General features: G+C 46.2%; 1 non-coding gene across 1 annotated transcript; it reads right to left on the bottom strand.

The window, feature by feature from the left end:
- Positions 1–8,086: 8,086 nt before the first annotated feature.
- On the bottom strand, positions 8,087–8,220 carry LOC114009955 (small nucleolar RNA SNORA70). The gene has a single exon (XR_003551353.1). It is a non-coding gene; the product is annotated as a small nucleolar RNA SNORA70 (small nucleolar RNA).
- Positions 8,221–8,789: the final 569 nt, after the last annotated feature.

Raw genomic sequence — 8,789 nt, 5'->3', positions numbered from 1 at the left:
AGGAATGCCCTTTCCTTCCATCTGCAATTTCCCGAGTACCTAGCCTGTGCTTGGTGGAGGGGGAGGCGGTGGGACATGAAGGACTGCCATCTAGGTCCTACAAGGAAGGGTCCACAGTGGGAACTGGACTGGAATTTGATAAGATGAGCCAGAATGGGAGATGGTGTGAGCCAGACTTAAATCAGGGTCTTGACCTAGAGAAGGCCTAGACAGCAAGGGTCCTGGGAAGCTGCGGATGTAGTCTCTGACCACCAGCTTCAAGACTAAGACTGCTTTCTGCATCATTGAAGCGGTCCTTGGTGTGCATGAAGCTGATTTGGACTAAGCTGGGGTTGAATGGGCACTGTTTCAGTGTGGCCCAGGGGTCAGGGTTGGCAGAGAGGAGGAGGGCAGTGAGACTGCACTGCTAGTGGGAGGAGTCTGGGCCAGTGTTGGTGTCCTGGACTGGGCAGGCTTGGCCCAAGAGCTTTCCTCTCTCGGGGCCTCAGTTTCCACCTCCGTGAATTGGGTCTGAGGGAAGTTTTCCTCATTATGAGACACTACAGGAGACATTTCTCTAGGTATGAGTGCAGCTGCTATTTTGAGGGTGAAAATGGATTAATTGTATGTTTGTTGGATGCTTTGACAGAGGCATAAACTGAAATCGGGCCCCGCGTAGAGAGAGACTGAACCCAAGGAGCCCACAGTCCAATGGGCCACATGGAAATACACCCCATACTTTATGAAAGATCTGATGAGAGCCCAAGCATCACACATAGGGGCAGAGAGCTGTAGCCCTGGGGGAAATGAGACCTAAACAAGCCTGGGGTGGAGCAGGGGAACTGCAAAACTTTCTGGAGGAGCTGGACCAGATGTGAACGAATTAAGAAGGGAAAGTATGAGCCTTCCTGGTGTGCTGTCGGGACTGCACAAGCTGGGAATGCCAGCCCTTTGGTGCTGCTGGAGCCACATGAGACAGGACCTGGGGAAAGGCTGGTCGAGACTGGGAAGGACCATGTATGTGTTGCTAGGGAATGGGCCTACCTCTCCAGGTGGAGGGTGACTTCAGCAGAACTCTAAGGAGGGAGAGGGTAACCAGATACACACTGGAAATTAAAAAAAAAAAAAAATGGAGAGGGTGGATTTGAAAGGACCTCTGTAAGAGAAGAAAAGCCCGGCAAGGAGAACATGAGACGGCGGGCAGCACTTGTCCAGATGCAGAAGGGGAAGAGTCAAGATGAATGTAGAGACGATTTGATGATGCCAGGAATGCAGGAGTGAGGCCAGCTGTCCATCCTGAGGCAATCGGGGCTGGATGCCATCTGCAGAGACATGGAGGACAGAAGTCAAGGGGAAGGGCTCCCACTTGTAGTGTGAGTCACCCATGGGGCCTCCAGGAAAAACAAAATCAGCAGACATCAGGGCTCAGAGAGGTTCCAAGGCAGGAGATGCATGTCCAGCTGCCGATGTGGGCCCAGAAAGAACGAGGAAGTCCATTCTCCTTGCGGGGTTTAAACCTCCAACGTCAAGCCAGCATGCAGGGATCTGCTGGATCCCACATGGCCGACTATACAGTTTGAATCCCAGACCTGGCAGCTTAAAAAACATGCTGGGTGCATGTGCATACCTGCACAAAATCCCAGGGGGAGAGTGGAGAAGGGATTGTGGTGTGGTCATCCTCTTGGGGAGTGATTTCTCACTTTCTTTTTCTTTGTCTCTCTGGTAAGTGTACATGCCCTGTAGCAAAAAACTAAAAACAAACAAACAAACAAACAAAACAAAACAAAACAAAACCCAAACACTAAAAATCTCCATTTTCAAAGAGGAAAATCAATGACAGGTGAGGCTGCAGAGTTTGATTGAAACCCCATAATCCCCAATCGAGTACCCTGTGTGTATGTTGTTCTTTTCCACACGCTCTCTTAATTTCACATGCATGTTAATGACAGCTTGTCCGATGAGCTTCTCCAGAACAGCTGATCTTTTGGACGCAAAGACACAACTCTTGTTACATGGATTCTGGCCCTGAGATTCCCAGTTGGCTTCCTCTGTCCAGTGTTCTTAGAGGAAAGATGGGCTATTTTAAAAGTCTGGAGTCATTTAAGGAAGGCAAGAAATGGCATTTCGAACATTGCCTCCTGGTGTATTTGCTTAGAAGTTGTTGCTGTTGCTGTTTTTCACGTGCGTTTTGCTTATTTGCTTTGATGGAACGATTGTGATAGCGTCTTATTCAAACACTTCGCTAGCTCCAAATGCTGCTCTGATAGCGGTCACTGTCTAAAACCTGCTTTAAAGACCTCAGAGCTTCCACTTTGCTCTAGCTCTGGTTCTCGTCTGTCATTTCACCTGGAGCCTCAATCACCAGGCAGAGGAGCTGGGCCACTTCCAGGCCTAGTGGGGGGAGGCCTCATGGTTGGCATGTCTTCCCTTCTGGTCTCCCCAAGCCTCCCACCAGGTCTTGCCCACTGCAGGTAGTCAACAAGTTTCCCTGAGACAATACTCATTTCCCCAGAGCAGGCCTTACCTTTGCTCACACAGTGACCCAAGCCTGGAAGCTCTTTCCCCATCTCTGCCTTTCAGACATCACTGTTTTCATTCAGAAGCCATTCCAAGTGCCCAGCAGTGTCCTGTAGCTGGCCTTCCTGCTGTCCCCAAGTAGCAGGCTTCATATAGCTTTCCTGTTTCTAAACCAAGCCTGACTGTGCCAGGGACTCAGATTAGAGCTTCTGTGATTTCTAGCTGCTTCTGTGTAGGCTACAGCACAGTGACATACAGTGGGTGCACAGCGTGGGCACGCTGGGTATCTGGCCATCACATTAGGTAGTAGTGTAGCAGAGTAGAGTGGACAGAATTTGAAAACGCCCCTTACCGCCTCACGGCTAAGTGACCTGGGCCACAGTGTGGGGACTGAGAGAGGCTGCTGTGTGCCATGCCCCATCTGGGTTCTGGGGATATCCTAGCTTAACTACCTACCTTACCATGAAAGTGCTATGTCTTCATGGGAGAGTTGGGAGAAACACACACGTGGACAGGTAGATTCCAACCTAGTGCACATTGACCAAAGGGGCTAGTCACTTCATAACGTGGAAGAAGGGGCCATTGATTTTCTGATCTTGTCTGGTGAGGTTGCCCCTTTTATTTGGCTTCCACAAACACAGAGGAGAAGGTCAATGTGGTCAGTGAAAGGCTCATGACCCCAGCCTTTACAACCTGGATGACCATGAACAATGCCCCCGGCCCCCTTATTGAACCTGTGGTTCCTTCTGTGAGATGATATTGACCTTTCAGGTTGTTTGGAAGCTTGCTGCTCATGTTTTTAAAGCACTTGCCCAGAGGGGGCGTGCAGGAAGCACACTGGGAGTGCCAGTTGTGAGCCAATGGTTCTCATCCACAGCGAAAGGGGCCACTTTTGGAATGACAAGAGACAGGCATTCTACACAGAGACGCCTGCTGCAGCCTTTGTTCTGATGGCTTTGGGACCAGAGAAATAGGGGCTCTCACCCTATTGCTTTTCTACGTTTTGCTCTTTCCTCTGACCTAAAGTCTACAGCCGTTGTCCACATTACTTCTGATGTTCTGTTTAGAGGCTCACTAAATCTCCGTGAGTTCCCGTGTGTCTTAATACTCAACGGAAAATGAGAGAGTCAGCCACAGTGTGGTTGAAATCTTCTGCCAGTCCCAGATGGTATGCACCGACTGCTCTTTCTGAGTGGGTGCCTATCCATGGAGCACAGATGTTTCTTGGTGTGTGCTCAGTAGGTGGGCTGCCCCCAATATTCTGCACCCACCAGTGCAAAGACTCCATGCCAGCAGCCATTCCAGGGCATCTGCAGGTCTGCTGCCCCAACTACGGGTTCAGGAAGTGTAAGGTGGCTACTCTTGATGCCCACCCAATCTAACTACTACCTTAGCCTGAGTCCCCTCTCTTCTGGATCTGACATAGAATCATTTAGCCTCTCCTTGAGTATTTCTAGAAAATAGCAACTCACTAACTCCAGAACAGGCATGCAGTGAAGTAGAAATGCTACCAAGGTCTTTGTGTGGCTCCAACGCCTTTGTTCTGGAACTTCCATAAATTTGTCTTATGTAGCAGGAGAATACCTGAATTTGGATTCTGGAATTTGACAGCCCATTTATATCTCCATATGATAAGTGTCTTAAAGACAGTCCCTGGCCTTACCTACCCTTACATCGGCAGCTGGCACAAGTGTGGTTGCTGTATAGTTAACAGTGTTAACAAAGCCTGTGAGGGGATGATTGGATGGATGGATGGGCGAACAACTTGTCAGTTGACTCTGTCTCTGCTGATAGCGTCCCTGTGATCTTTAGCAAGTCATGTAACTTCTCTGAGCTCCTTTCCTTACCTGAAACACAAGAATACTGCTATTCTTGATACACTCACTGTCTATCCATTCACTCCATGATTCATCACACACTTCTATGTGGCAGGTAATATCCTATATGCAGGAAATTGGGGGAAAAAAGCAAGCACGAGGCAGTACTGTTGAGAAGCATTCCGTATCGTGGAGATGATACCAGCGTACTGCTCTGGGGTCAGCAGACTGACAGGAATGTCAGGAAATGTGGACAAAACACCTGGCATAGCACCTGTTGCACTTCCATGTATAAGACTTTCAGGTTCTTTTTCCTCAATCACACATGCACTCCCAGATGCACCTTCTCATCAGGTATCTGGAGGGAATAACCAGAGAGCAGTCCCGATCCATTCATACCCTAAATCTGTGTGCAGGATGAAGGCAGAGTGGCCAGAAGGGAGCTACCTCTGACGAGTACTTGATGTGTGCGAGAAAAAAATTCATCTGGGGCTTTGTGTAGGTCATAGACCACAGCTTCTCTGAAACAAGCACGAGCACAAAGAGACCGTCTTTGATGCTGCCTCTCCTCCTGACTCTATTTTCCACTCTGAAATTATTTTCTTAATTTTATCACATTTTATGAGAGTCTCCTTTTATGAACTTCTCGTCATATATATGCATCCATCCACTCCTCCTCCTGTGTACCTATCTACCTTAAGTCATCTATTTCCTCCCCTAAAAATAGTGGGCACCAGGAACGGTGAGTCTTACTGCTCTGTATCCACAATGCTTAGCACAGGATGGATGGGTGAACAACTTGTCAGTTGACTCTGTTTCTGCTGATAGCATGCCTATGACCTCTAGCAAGCCATGTAACTTCTCTGAGCCCCTTAGGAGGTCTCCTTGCCTTACTTGTTGGATGCAAAAGAATGCACAGTTTTTAAACCTTACGCTATGGCATTTATACCCTCTACTCAGTTGTTAGCCTAAATCAACATACACCTCCTCTCGGAAGCACCTGTTGCTCCAGGCAGAATTCAGCAGGCTGTACACCACACTGTGTACATCTCTGTTTCAGCTCTTACACACCACGCTGTGCCAAGTTGCACCATGTTTGCATTCTCTGTCCCATCCCAGAGCTAGGGCAAGGCTTGGTCATGTGCCCTGAAGCATCCTCCATGCTTAATAGAGCATAACTGATGATGGGTGATTCGTAAAGTTTTATCGAATAAATGAAAGACTGAATGAGCAACCAGGATGGAATTCAACTTTGGACAGAATCTGCTTAATAGCAGGACAAAGTCTAGTCATATTGAGCAAGTAGTGGACATAAGTCCTCCTGGCATCGCATCAAGACTATATAGAAACATTCTCTAGTATTTGGTTTCCTAAAGGCACAAGTTATAGCTATAAAGTCCTTGATAAATGTTGGTCCAGTCATTTTGGCTTTTTGACCATCAGTATTCTAGGTCAAAATCTGCCACTTATTTTCATATTTCATTGAAGACAGATTAATATTCTTTGGATGACCCTCACATGCCTGGAGTTGTGACAAGGTACTTTACAAAATTAAAAAATATGAATTCTGCCCAACATACTGCATGATAGATATTTTATCACCATGTTCCAGCATTTAAAAATAGGTCCTGGGTCCAGCGGATAGCATAGAGGTTAAGGTGGCTGGATCCCAACCAGCTGCTCCATTTGAGTCTTGGCCCTTGGAGCTTGAAAAACACACCAGGCACATGTGTGTGCATGCCCAAAATCCTGAGAGAAGAAGGGAGGAAAGGGATTACAACATGACCATTCCCCTCATGGGGATGATTTTTGCACTTTCCTTCTTTTTCTATATCTCTCTGACTCTCTCCAGCCAGTGCACGCATCCTACAGCAAAAACAAAACAAAAATTAATTTAAAAAATCCTAAAGAACAAAAATAATCTGTCAAGTTCATGTGGTTCAAACTTACTGGATCTGATCTCTTGTAGATCTGACCCTAAAACATTGCTGTTTTTATTAAGCAACTTAAGAGTCACAGAATCAGAGAAAAATTGGAAAATTTTAGAAGCCATTTACCATCCAATATGAAGTTCTCTTATGCAACATTTTATGAAAGAAGCAGCTTTCATTTAAATTGTTAAACTTTTGTCTTTCTTAACATCATTTTCCTCCTCCTTCATCTTCATCTTTATCATCATCATTTTCAGCATGATCATTATTTTGTGTAGCTTCAGAGTTTTCTAGTTTTTAGGTCAGAGATAAGACCCTAACTTAGATCTTCAACAACGAGCTATCTAGCCCTTGGGTTGGGCAATTCTTCCCTTCACAAGATGATATATCTGCTTTTTGGTCAACTGTGATTGACAGAAAAGTTTTCAATTAGTATGTAAATGGACTAACCATGTGAATGACTCTAGTTTCACTCTGTAGAAACAATATTGATTCTCATATATTCTGCAACTCTCCCTTCGGATATTTGAAGGCAGTGTTCAGTAGGGCCTATTTTTCATTTTGGACATATTTTAACCTTTCTTATCTGACCCACATCCAGGTTGATCTCATTCCTGGTAAAAAATACTGACGAAGTGTAAACTCGAGCCAGTCAGAGGTGTGGTGGCCAGCCAGAGGCATGGTGGCCAAGGCAGCAGGATCCCTATGGTGTTCGAGCCCCAGATCTGTCAGCTTGAAACGCATGCCAGGCACATGTGCATGTGCGCTCAAAATCCCAAAAGGAGAAATGGAGGAGAAGGGATTGTGATGTGACTATCTCCCGTGGGAGTTGCTTTCTCACTTTCCTTTTTTCTCTCTCTGGTGAGAACCTGTCCTTTCAAGCAAAAAAAAAAAAAAAAAAAAGAAGGATAAACTTTCTGAACAGTGGCATAATGGTAACATGATGCTCTGCAAGACTGATCCACATGGGAAGGTTCTGGGTTCATGTCAGAGACCTCCCTTAATAGGACCTGGAACTGGCTGAAGCTCAAGTGAGTCATAGTTGGGAGTGTCTATCTTTCTGCTTTTCTCACCTTTGCTCATGGAAGAAGTAGATAAACTTAACAAAAGTGTGGTTCTCTCAGATGAGATGTAGGCATTTCTTCTAGACTATTGTGGTAACTGGATGGGCATGGGTCAGAGTCTGCACTTGTGGGATAGAAAAGCTCACCGTGGTAGTTCTAGGGAGTGGAAAAGTGGCCAGTCTCTCTGGGCAATATAATCTGTGGCCAAAGATGGCGACAGATGGCAGATATATCTGCCACTACCCTCCTCAGAGGCACCTTTATAAAATGAGGCTACTCCTTTACATCCTCATGAGTATAGAACCCACCCCTTGTCCAGGGGTCCACAGCTGGGGATGCATTTGATTTCACGGTCATTCAGAATGAGTCACTTCTTACTCCCCAGGGGGAATGGCCATGCCATGATACCTTCTCCTCCATTCTCCTCTTGTGATTTTGGGCACGCACACACACACACAAGTGCCCAGCATGAGTTTTAAGCCACTGGGTCTGAGACTTGAACCACAGTTGACTACATGAGAGTCCAACAACTTAACCATTATGCCATTTGCAGGTCCCAAGATGTGGATTTTTAACCAAGGAGGCTAAATTTGGCCCTGCATAGGACCTGAGTCACACACTCGTTGTTTTGTAGTTGGTGAGGATGGTCATGATGTCTTGCAAACACTGGCTGCTGTGCTCTGGGGCTTTCCAAAGACTGGGACACCTACAAACTTGTTGAGACCCTGTTTGAACTGGGGACAGCACAAAGTCAGAGACACAAATGTCCATTGGAAAGGGCTGTCTCCAGGGCCTCTCAGGATGACCCTCACAAGCAGCAAGCTATAAACAGTACTCAGGAGGCTTCTGGTCACAGATACTGCACACTATATCCCTGTAGGGGAAATGAGCAAGTGGCTTGATTGGCTGCAGAAAATGCGGAGACAGCTGAGCTAGAGGGAAGAAGTGCAGGGCAGTGGAAGATGCCCTAATCTTCGATCACTTGGATCTAATCCCAGCTCTGCGATGCACTTCCTATGTGGCCCTGGCTAATTTACTTCCCCCTCTGGTCTTTAGGTAGACCACCTAAAGATCAAAGGAGATTAGATGTCATGGTCTTATTGCTTACATTGTGAAACTTCTCTGAATTAATGAATTCAAAGGAAACGAATGAAGCTAGTGGCTTTAAGATGAACCAAAAGTTGACTCAGCTGATGTCTTTGAAGAAAAGATGGAGGCCAATCACTCAAATTAGCCATCTTTTTCCCACATACATGGAAAACAATGTCATAAGGAATCTGCCTGACAGTGCTGCAAACATAGAAATATGAGTTCTAAGAAAAAGAATGGGACACGCCTCTATTAAACATGGATCTGAAACGCAATAGGAGAAGATAATTGAACTTACTTATTATTTGGTGCAGTGCCGTTGTTTTACCAGCTTGGGTTTCAAAGGGAATTGCATTAAGTTAGAAAGGATGGTGGGCAGTGAACTCACTGGG

Source organism: Tupaia chinensis, unplaced genomic scaffold (assembly GCF_000334495.1).
Source record: "Tupaia chinensis unplaced genomic scaffold, TupChi_1.0 Scaffold000671_1, whole genome shotgun sequence".
Classification (NCBI taxonomy): Eukaryota; Metazoa; Chordata; class Mammalia; order Scandentia; family Tupaiidae; genus Tupaia; species Tupaia belangeri.
This window is presented reverse-complemented; position numbering and strand designations above follow the sequence as displayed.